This window comes from Arachis hypogaea, chromosome 6 (genome assembly GCF_003086295.3).
Source record: "Arachis hypogaea cultivar Tifrunner chromosome 6, arahy.Tifrunner.gnm2.J5K5, whole genome shotgun sequence".
Taxonomy (NCBI): Eukaryota; Viridiplantae; Streptophyta; class Magnoliopsida; order Fabales; family Fabaceae; genus Arachis; species Arachis hypogaea.
The window spans coordinates 24,149,404-24,161,758 of NC_092041.1; the positions used below are offsets into that span (position 1 = coordinate 24,149,404).

Here is a 12,355-nt window from a genome sequence, read left to right on the forward strand (position 1 = left end):
TTAATGCAACAAAACTGCAAGTTTTATGGACTTCCATCTGAAGATCCTTATCAGTTTTTAACTGAGTTCTTGCAGATCTGTGAGACTGTAAAGACGAATGGAGTTGATCCTGAAGTCTACAGACTCATGCTTTTCCCTTTTTCTGTAAGAGACAGAGCTAGAATTTGGTTGGATTCACAACCTAAGGATAGCCTGGACTCCTGGGATAAGCTGGTCACTGCCTTCTTAGATAAATTCTTTCCTCCTCAAAAGCTGAGCAAGCTGAGAGTGGATGTTTAAACCTTCAAACAAAAAGATGGTGAATCCCTCTATGAAGCTTGGGAAAGATACAAGCAATTGACCAAAAGATGTCCATCTGACATGTTCTCAGAATGGACCCTATTAGATATATTCTATTATGGTCTCTCTGAATTTTCGAAAATGTCATTGGACCATTCTGCAGGTGGATCTATTCACCTGAAGAAGACGCCTGAAGAGGCTCAAGAACTCATTGACATGGTTGCAAACAACCAGTTCATGTATACCTCTGAGAGGAATTCCGTGAATAATGGGATACCTCAGAAGAAAGGAGTTCTTGAAATTGATGCTCTGAATGCCATATTAGCTCAGAACAAAATGTTGACTCAACAGGTCAACATAATCTCTCAAAATCTGAATGGATTGCAACATGCATCCAACAGTACTAGAGAGGCAGCTTCTGAAGAAGCTTATGATCCTGAAAACCCTGCCATGGCAGAGGTTAATTACATGGGTGAACCATATGGAAACACCTATAACCCATCATGGAGAAATCATCCAAATTTCTCCTGGAAGGATCAACAAAAGCCTCAACAAGGCTTTAACAATGGTGGACCCAATAGGCTGAGCAATAGTAAGCCATATCCATCATCTTCTCAGCAACAGACAGAGAATTCAGAACAAAACACTTCTAATTTAGCCAATATTGTCTCTGATCTGTCAAAGGCCACTTTCAGTTTCATGAATGAAACAAGATCCTCCATTAGAAATTTGGAGGCACAAGTGGGCCAGCTGAGTAAGAAAGTCATTGAAACTCCTCCCAGTATTCTCCCAAGCAATACAGAAGAGAATCCAAAAGGAGAGTGCAAGGCCATTGATTTAGTCAAAGTGGCCGAATGCACTAGGGAGGAGGAGGACGAAAATCCTAGTGAGGAAGACCTCCTGGGACGTCCTTCAAGCAAGAAGGAGTTTCCTATTAAGGATCCAGAGGAATCTGAGGCTCATATAGAGACCATAGAGATTCCATTAAATCTCCTTCTGCCATTCATGAGCTCTGAAGACTATTCTTCCTCTGAAGAGGATGAAGATGTGACTGAAGAGCAAGTTGCTCAATACTTAGGAGCTATCATGAAGCTGAATGCCAAGCTGTTTGGTAATGAGACTTGGGAAAGTGAACCTCCCTTGCTCATTAGTGAACTAGACACTTGGATTCAGAAAACTCTACCTCAAAAGAAACAGGATCCTGGCAAGTTCTTAATACCTTGTACCATAGGCACCATGAGCTTTGAAAAAGCTCTATGTGATCTAGGGTCAGGGATAAATCTTATGCCACTCTCTGTAATGGAGAAGTTAGGGATCATTGAGGTACAACCTGCCTTGTTCTCATTGCAATTGGCAGATAAGTCATTGAGACAAGCTTATGGAATAGTAGAGGACGTGCTAGTAAAGGTTGATGGCTTTTACATCCCTGCTGATTTCATAATCTTAGACACTAGGAAGGAAAAGGATGATTGCATCATCCTTGGAAGACCTTTCCTAGCCACAGCAGGAGCTGTGATAGATGTCAACAGAGGTGAATTAGTCCTTCAATTGAATGGGGACTACCTTGTGTTTAAGGCACATGGCCATCCCTCTGTGACAAAAGAGAGTAAGCATGAAGAACTTCTCTCAGTTCAGAGTCAAGAAGAATCCACACAGTCAAACTCTAAGTTTGGTGTTGTGAGGCCACAACCAAACTCTAAGTTTGGTGTTAAGACCCCATATCCAAACTCTAAGTTTGGTGTTGGGACTACACTAACATTGACCTGATCACCTTGTGGCTCCATGAGAGCCACTGTCAAGCTATTGACATTAAAGAAGCGCTTGTTGGGAGGCAACCCAAGTTTATTTATCTAATTTTTATTTTATTGTTATTTTGTGTTTTATTAGGTACATGATCATGAGGAGTCACGAAAAAATCAAAAAAATTAAAAACAGAGTCAAAAACAGAAGAAAAAATTTTTCACCCTGGAGGTAGCGCAGACTGGCGTTCAACGCCAGTAAGATGCATCTGGCTGGCGTTCAACGCCAGAACAGAGCACCATTCTGGCGCTGAACGCCAGAAACAAGCAATATCCTGGCGCTGAACGCCAGGAATGTGCCTGGAGGAGACAAGCTGGCGTTAAACGCCAGCAACAAGCATGAAACTGGCGTTCAACGCCAGAAACATGCATTACATGGGCGTTGAACGCCCAGAACGTGCACCAATGGGCGTTTGAACGCCAGAATGATGCACGAAGGCATTTTACATGCCTATATGGTGAAGGAATGGTATTTCTTTTCACCTCTGGATCTGTGGACCCCACAGGATCCCCACCTACCATATTCCCACCTTTTCTTTTAATCCTAATCACACTCTCCTAATCCTAATCTCATTTCACTCTTTCCCATGTCACACTTCCCAAAAACCTTCACCAATCACTTCAATTCCTCTTCCCAATTACCCCATTCACCATTCACATCAACCCTCTCTTCCCCATAAACCCCACCTACCTTCATAAAATTCAAATTCAATTTCCCACCCATTCCCACCCAAATTGGCCGAACACCCACCCTCCCCTCTCCCTATAAATACCCTTCCATTCTACTTCATTTCCACACAACACAACCCCTCCTTCTCCCACATAGCCGAACCTACTTCTTCCCCTTTCTCCCATCTTCTCTTCTTCTTCTTCTACTCTTCTTTTCTTTCTTGCTCGAGGGCAAGCAAAATTTTAAGTTTGGTGTGGTAAAAGCATAAGCTTTTTGCTTTTCCATTACCATTAATGGCACCTAAGGCCAGAGAAACCTCAAAGGGAAGACAAAAGCTTCCACCTCTGAGTCTTGGGAGATGGAAAGACTATAAGCCGTCATAGCTCAGTGGTAGAACATGTGGCTGCAAATCAAGAGATCCCTGAGATACCTCAGGGAATAAGTTATCCTCCACACAAATATTGGAAGCAACTAAGGGTAGAAACACCAAAATTACTAGGAATCATTCAACAGAAGCAAGGAAGAGACATAGAAGAGCTTAAGAACATCATTGGTCCTTCAAGAAGAAGACGCCACTAGAGGTGGATTCATTCCTTGTTCTTTATTTCTTTCTGTTTTCGGTTTTTAGTATTGTGTTTATTTATGTTTTGTGTCTTCATTTCATGATCATTAGTATGTAACCATGCCTTAAAGCGATGAATAAAATCCATTAATCCCTCACCTCTCTTAAATGAAAAATGTTTTAATTCAAAAGAACAAGAAGTACATGAATTTCGAATTTATCCTTGAATTTAATTTAATTATATTGATGTGGTGACAATACTTTTTGTTTTCTGAATGAATGATTGAACAGTGCATATGTCTTTTGATATTGTTGTTTATGAGTGTTAAAATTGTTGGCTCTTGAAAGAATGATGAACAAAGAGAAATGTTATTGATGATCTGAAAAATCATGAAATTGATTCTTGAAGCAAGAAAAAGCAGTGAAAAAGCAAAAGCTTATTCGAAAAAAAAAAAGAAGGAGCAGTAGAAAAAGCCAATAGCCCTTAAAACCAAAAGGCAAGGGTAAAAAGGATCCAAGGCTTTGAGCATCAATGGATAGGAGGGCCCAAGGAAATAAAATCCAGGCCTAAGCGGCTAAATCAAGCTGTCCCTAACCATGTGCTTGTGTCATGAAGGTCCAAGTGAAAAGCTTGAGACTGAGTGGTTAAAGTCGTGATCCAAGGCAAAAGAGTGTGCTTAAGAGCTCTGGACACCACTAACTGGGGACTCCAGCAAAGCTGAGTCACAATCTGAAAAGGTTCACCCAGTCATGTGTCTGTGGCATTTGTGTATCCGGTGGTAATACTGGAAAACAAAGTGCTTAGGGCCACGACCAAGACTCATAAGTAGCTGTGTTCAAGAATCAACATGCTTAACTAGGAAAGTCAATAACACTATCCGAAATTCTGAGTTCCCAGAGACGCCAATCACTCTGAACTTCAAAGGAAAAAGTGAGATGCCAAAACTATTCAGAAGCAAAAAAGTTACAAGTCCCGCTCATCTAATTAAATTAATATTCATTGATATTCTGGAATTTATAGTATATTCTCTTCTTTTATCCTATTTGATTTTCAGTTGCTTGGGGACAAGCAACAATTTAAGTTTGGTGTTGTGATGAGCGGATAATTTATACGTTTTTTGGCATTGTTTTTATATAGTTTTTAGTAAGTTTAAGCTACTTTTAGGGATGTTTTCAATAGTTTTTATGTTAAATTCACATTTCTGGACTTTACTATGAGTTTGTGTGTTTTTCTGTGATTTCAGGTAAATTCTGGCTGAAATTGAGGGACTTGAGCAAAACTCTGAAGAAGGCTGACAAAAGGACTGCTGATGCTGTTGGAATCTGACCTCCCTGCACTCGAAATAGATTTTCTGGAGCTACAGAACTCCAAATGGCGCGCTCTCAACGGCGTTGGAAAGTAGACATCCAGAGCTTTCCAGCAATATATAATAGTCCATACTTTATTCGGAGATTGACGACGTAACTTGGCGTTGAACGCCAAGTTCATGCTGCTGTCTGGAGTTAAACGCCAGAAAAACGTCATGATCCGGAGTTGAACGCCCAAAACACGTCATAACTCGGAGTTCAACTCCAAGAGAAGCCTCAGCTCGTGGATTAATCAAATCTCAGCCCAAGCATACACCAAGTGGGCCCCGGAAGTGGATTTATGCATCAATTACTTACTCATGTAAACCCTAGGAGCTAGTTTATTATAAATAGAACATTTAAGTATTGTATTAGATGTCTTTTGACCACGTTTCATCTTTGGTCTCAGTTTTGTATTATTCTTCATCTTAGGAGGCCATTGAGCATGTTTCAGAGGGCTGGCCATTCGGCCATGCCTGAACCTTTCACTTATGTATTTTCAACGGTGGAGTTTCTGCACACCATAGATTAAGGGTGTGGAGCTCTGCTGTACCTCAAGTATTAATGCAATTCTACTGTCTTTTATTCAAATCTCTCTTATTCTTATTCCAAGATATTCATTCGTACCCAAGAACATGATGAATGTGATGATAAGTAAACCTCATTATCATTCTCACTTATGAACGCACGTGATTGACAACCACTTCCGTTCTACATGCAACAGAGCTTGAATGTGTATCTCTTAGATTCCCCAACAGAATCTTCGTGGTATAAGCTAGATAGATGGCGGCATTCATGAGGATCCGGAAGGTCTAAACCTTGTCTGTGGTATTCTGAGTAGGACTCTGTGATTGAATGACTGTGACGAGCTTCAAACTCTTGAAGGTTGGGCGTGATGACAAGCGCAAAAGAATCAAGGGATTCTACTCCAACCTGATTGAGAACCGACAGATGATTAGCCGTGCTGTGACAGAGCATAGGAACGTTTTCACTGAGAGGATGGGATGTAGCCATTGACAACGGTGATGCCCTACATACAGCTTGCCATGGAAAGGAGTAAGAAGGATTTAGTTGAAGCAGTGGGAGAGCAGGCGTCCTTGAGCCATACAGTATCTTCATTCGCTTATCTGAAATTCCTACCAATGAATCTGCATGAGTATTCTATCCCTTTTATTATTTATTTTCTTATTTCTATTTTCGAAAACCCATAAACCAATTTAATCTGCCTAACTGAGATTTACAAGGTGACCATAGCTTGCTTCATACCAACAATCTCTGTGGGATCGACCCTTACTCACGTAAGGTTTATTACTTGGACGACCCAGTACACTTGCTGGTTAGTTGAACGGAGTTGTGTCCACTCGTGCCAATTTCAAATTCCATAATTTTACAATTACGTGCAACTACAGCACCAAGTTGATGAATTCAACTCAAAGAATAGTGATCACAATTTCGTCCACCAATGTACTAAAAAGGAGTCAAGCCTTGCAAGAAAGGATCTAAAATTAAAGTAGTTCAAACAAGATCCATAAGACATGAAACATCAAACAAGCTTTAAATTGATCCAAAAGAATACAAAAGTCATAGAAAGAGACAACTCAATCATTTGTAATTTCTCAAGGATAAATTTTTGACTAAAAAACTCTTGTAGAGATAATGAGAGGATAAACAATGCACTAACTTGAAACGAATCAAACTGACTCATATAAGAATGAGATTCACCAGAGAAGAAAAACCAAGATCAATGGTAATGTTCACTAAATGTAAAAGATTAGTTAAAAACAAAATCAAGTATGACATTCATAGAGATAAAAGCTTAAGAAGGAACGAGTCCGTTCATAAGAAAAAGCTATGAGTCCAACATTTTCGAAAGAAACAGCAATGGCGTAAACCATGTAGTGTGCTAAACCAAACTCAATTCAAAATAAGTTAAGTAAAGCTTATCAAACAAAACTCAACCGAGACAAAAGTGGTAAATCCTTTCTTTTCGAAATTTTTGAAAAATATTCAAATACATAATCAGATCAAATGAAAATGTGCATTGGAACTATAGTAAAATTATTAGAAAGTCAATTTGTATTTAAAGAAAGTGCAGTCCCATAACACAGTAAAAGCACAGACGAGGTATTAGAAATAAATAGTTGTTAAACTATATAAGAAATCTTCAAAGTTTCACATATAGATAAGTATATATCTACTCAACAGCAATTTTCATAAAAATCTCAAAATTGGCTGTAATCACTGTCAAATAAGAGAAAAACTGAATCAACAATTTCTCTAAGAATGTACTCGAAATCAGGAGTTAAAATGCACAGCGCATTAGGACAAGTTCAAAGCCATATCAAAGGGTACATGAATCAAGAAGAACTCAAACAGAGGAAGATAGATACAACAAGGATTTCAAACAAGCATATGCACTTAGAATCAAACAAGAAGGCATATGAATAGAGGAATAAAGTTGAGAAAATCAAACTACTTTTCAAGAGGATTAGTAAACAAGAACTTCAAGTTAGGATATGAAAGAACAGGTCGACTCAAATAGGATTCAAGACACACAACTGAATAGCCTCGAGAAATAGTTTTTAACGCTCCCAAAACCCACGATTCGCTTTACTCAAAACTCGTATTTCATCTATGAAAACCCATCAGTGCTTTCATGTACATAATTCACTAGTATTAAGCCGGCCAAACTTAATATCAGGAATTATGCAATGCAAGACTAACAGCGTTAAATCAATAGATCGTCATGTGCATAAAGCTCTAATTCTCGTCATTCGACAAGACCTAATACATGACAAACACTCAGAGTGTGCAATTGAAGCATAGTCAGTCCATCCCTCAGGCTCTACAGGAAGAACTGCTCTGATACCATAATGTAATCACCCTAACTACCAAAGCTCACGCTTCCGGCTGCGCAACTCTGATAGCTCAGACATTACGACGACTCTTATACTATTTAATACTAAAATATGAGCCTGTTTAAAACTTTAAACCGCAAAATCGCTCCCAAAAATACTTTTGCTATACAACGTAGATCCATACATACCATACAACTTACATTAACTCATAAAGAGTACATCCATGTACATACATGTATACTCAAATATACATAGGTAATATTACAAGCATTATCCAATACAGTTCCTATCCCTCTTACAGAATATATCAAGATAAAAGCGAGGGTACAATAAATAATAACTAAGGCAATACAAAGCATCTCAACAACAATACAAATAAACTGTTCGTGACTTCTGCGCCCATATCCTAAAAGGGGAAAAATGTAGGGGGGTGAGAACATCATCCTCGAAAGGGTTCTCAGTAGAGGGTTTTTGGGAATTACTGTAATAGGATACGTGAAGATAAACCGTACCAGTGATTAATAACCGTCTTATGCCTCTTTTCAAAAACAACGGTTTACAGTAAAAGTAAAGTCGGAAATCTTTTCTGAAAGAGGAACCATTCAATTCTCAAAAACTCAAGCCTTTCAAATAGGTTTATCTATGCTGAACCAAAATAGCCTTTCATATTTTTCCAAACCAGAAACACCAAACCGAAACCAACCATCGGTTCATCTCAATTCAACCACAGGCCTAGGCCCAAACAATCCAACCATCAACCAAATCACCACAATCCAACAGAGTCCCAGATGCAAACATAGATAGGAAGTTCAAGCACAAACAAACAGTTACAGCAAGTAGAACAATTAGCAGTTAATCACATAGGCAAACCAAGTACAATATGCACACCCAAACAATGTCACATAAATGCATATGATGCATGCCTGTCCCTAGTGGCTGATGATATCATCTGTCGGTTATAGAGCCAACCCGACACGTCCTGGTAGCTAACCATGGACAGAAACATCCATTGCGGAGCAAGTAGGTTTGAGCTACAACCCCATTGCTACTACCCGCTCAACCCAGAGCCAGTGGAATAACCACTACTGCGGCTACTACCCAGGCGGGTGTTTAAAAGCTCAACCTGGAGCGAGTGGAATCACCACTACTACCGCTACTACCCAGGCGTCACAGTCTCTGACCTGGAGCAAGTGGGACGAACCACAACCCTTGCTACTACCCAGGTATCTCAAGCATATATTCATTCAGTCCCAACCATGGATCAACATCCATCTCAGCCATCCGGCTTAAATTCATAATTCATAGTCAGTCATACAGCCCATAACTCATTCGTCAATTAGCCATAAATCAATATCGTACACAGCCATTCCGGCTCACGGTTCAATCCAGAACCAGCCAATATTCATAATCATACACAGCCATTCCGGCCCATAACAAAACAGCACTTCCACCATTCGATATCATCAAATTCATAAAACCGGCATTTAAGCCATAAATCACTTTTCTCAAGCCATTTCACTTTGAAATCAAATTTCAACTCTTTTCAGCCTTGGCTTTAAAGATCTCATTTCTCAGATCATCTCAGGCTCATAAGCCAAATTTACTCAAAGTGAGTTCTCTTTTTAAAACAAAGCCACTCTCGGCATTCTCTTTCCAAAACTTCTAAAACCATGGTAAGTTAAGGATTTATTTCAAAGTATTCAAAATCACCCATCCAACAATGGGATTTTATAACAAAAGCTTCTCGGCAGAGTCCCAAGTCTTTAGGGAAGGTCGACCTATATCAATTCCTTAAAATTCATTAAAACTCTTAAAATCATGGATTCTCGGTTCAAGTAAATAAAATTGAATTTATTATGAAACCGACCATACAAAATCACAAGTTCCAACCCGGTCCAAAAATCAACTCATTTGAAAAGGAACCGGTTCATTTGAATCAAACCACTTTCAGGTTTCCTTTTGGAACCCATTTTTCTAACTCTTCCAAAATGCCTCAAGCTTAATTACTCAATCAACAGTCTGGTTTCCTTTAAAACCACTAAAAGCTCCTTTTTATATTGAAATCAATATTAGAGCACCATTTTTCCCTTCAGTGATTCAAATGGTAAAAATAGTTCATTTCTAAATAAGCCGAACTCAAGGTATAAGGTTCATTAAATAAATTAAGCTTGAAAATATAAATATTCTCTTAATAAATCAAATAATACAATTTCTCAAATCCAACCCTTTTTAAATAACTTTTCAAACAAGATTAGGATTTTGTAGAAATTTCGGCAGCACCTCACCTAAAACTTGGACTTTTGCCACCCGGTTCGGGTCCCAACTAAACCGTTTCTCATTCCTTTTTAACAGCTCAAAACCAGAAATCAATTCAAAAGCAAGCTAAATCCAACAGTTGCCTCAGTGGCATATCTCAAGGAAATCATTTCAAAATCAACTCAATATCAACCGTTTTAACTCATTTCCAAAGCCTTAAAGAAACAGCTCAGTAATAAATCATTTGTCCAAAACCAAGTCAATTAAAGTAAACCAGGCTGAATTCAAAAGTGCATTCAACTTTTCAAATCATCAAAATAATTAACTCAAATCAAATCAATCCTCAACGGATTAAACTCAGATTTCAAATCTTTAATGAATCAACTTCAAACATTACATTTCCCAAAGCCACACAACAATTCAGCCAAACCAACATCCATAATCATTCGAGTCAATCAAATAATACATAACGCAGATACAATCACCAAATACACAATATCTCACATCAGTATCCATATGTAATAATTCCAATACATAAAACATAGTTTTTGGAAAGCGCCCCTACCTCAAAACGCAAATCCATAATCCAAAAGTCTCACAGAGTCCTTTCCACCTCAACCCGAACTGACGCCAACCAAAACCTCAGCTCCCAGTCACGTTCGCAATAACCATAGCAACACTAATCGCAACATATAGTAATCAGGACTCAACCTCACGTTACCAAAACTCATTCATTAACCAAGCATAACAAGGTACTAACGCGAGGCTTTCGAAATAGAGATACTCACTAGATTAACGAAACGAAACAGCCGCAACTCCAAATCGACTCAGCAGCGGCTCCGTTAATAAATTCTGAATAACGGCGGCGGCCCACATTTCTGATAATAGCAGCTGTACAACCACGCAGTGTCAATACTCTTTCCGAAATCCAAAAAGGATAGAAACCGCAAATTAAAACCCTTACCGGCATACTTTTCCGGCGACGGCAGAAGTAGCCAGAAGCTCCGACGGTGGTCCCTAACATCACAGAACCACTTCTGGCGGTCGGAATCACAGAGATGCAGCTCCCTTCTCCGGTAGCGACACCTGCGGCGGCCTGAACCCTTTTTGCCGGCGGCGGTTTGGGCTTACCATCATCAGCAGCAGCGAGCTCGGATGGTGGCAGCGGCGTCCGGGTCAGATTCCATAACCCAGAAGTGGGAGTAGATTTGGCAGCGGGAGGAGGCACGAACGACGGCGGCGCTCAAGAGTTCCGGCGAGGATGCGCTCTGCCTCATCGCTCCTCTCCCTCTTACGTGCAGTGGAAGCATCTTCGGCCAGGGTTTGGTGGTGGCGACACCCTCAGCCGCGGTGACACGCGTCGACAATGGCAGCTCGACGGCGGTGGGAAGGAGCAGCGAGTCCCTCTCCGCACGACGCCGACTCCACGCTTTCTCTCTCTCTCTCTCGGTCTCGCACTCCCCTCTGGTCACGATGACAAGGAGACTCGCGACGTTGACAGGCGGTGACAGACCATGGCAGGGACGAGCTTCACGGCGGCCGGGTAAGCAAGACTGGTGACGGCGTGGCGGTGCGACGCGATGGGCTTCCCGCCTCCCCTCATCAGCCACAACTCAGCCTCTCACTCTCTGCTCTACTTCCGTTGGAGGGGTTTGTGTGTGTTTTGCTATGCTGAGGGAGGGTGAGGCTGCTGCCTTTTTCCTTTTTCCCCTACTGCTACTGCGCGTGAATGGAGATAAGGGGGGAAGAGGTGCGTTGCTGATGGGGGAAACCGGGTAACTGGGTTAGGGTTTTAGGGTTTCATTTTGAGAATTAGGGTTAAGGGCATTATGGTAGTTTCACATAAAATTGGGAATAATATAGTAATTGAAACCCAAATTAAATCCACACTAATTATATATAGAAAATACTATTTGCTCATCAATTTCACAAATTATTTTCCATAAAATGCCCAAATCAAAATAATTAGAATTAATATAATTAAACCCCTTTATTTTTCCAAAGTAGCAGTATTAATATTTAAAATATTACTTATCTAGTCCAAATCATATAAAATCCTTATTATTTCACAACTACCAACTTTATAATTTGAATATAGAAAATAATCCAATAAATTATAAAATTGGATAATAACTAAAACTTATTTCAAATTCAATAAATCAAAACTTGCCTTAATTACCTTTAATAAAATAATTTCTAAAATTAAGGCTATAAATAACCATATGATTTGAGACTTGATCATAATAAGACTTTTCAAAAGTTTTGGGTCTTACAGGATCTTCTACAGAATTTCAGATTGGGCAATCATTCCAGAACAAGGATGAAGCTGTGCTGAGTGTTAACGACGTTCCTATTTGTCCCACGACAAAGACACCTATACAACCAGGCCAGTGCAGCCGATCCCCAACTATATCTGCCCAAGTCGTCCAATGATGCCAAATAAGGCAATCAGCGAAGGTGGACCCGGTTTGCGTTCTTGTCCGCAAACAGCTGAGACGACAACATCATCAGGATATAAGCACGTGCGTATACACGCACGGTCTCATCAGTAGCATCTGCAGGGAGAACACCTCTCGTGGAACCA

At 40.0% G+C, this 12,355-nt stretch overlaps 1 non-coding gene across 1 annotated transcript; it reads right to left on the reverse strand.

Moving 5' to 3' along the window:
• Nucleotides 1–258: 258 nt before the first annotated feature.
• LOC112699669 (small nucleolar RNA R71) lies at nucleotides 259–362 on the reverse strand. The gene has a single exon (XR_003152614.1). It is a non-coding gene; the product is annotated as a small nucleolar RNA R71 (small nucleolar RNA).
• Between the last annotated feature and the right edge of the window lie 11,993 nt (nucleotides 363–12,355).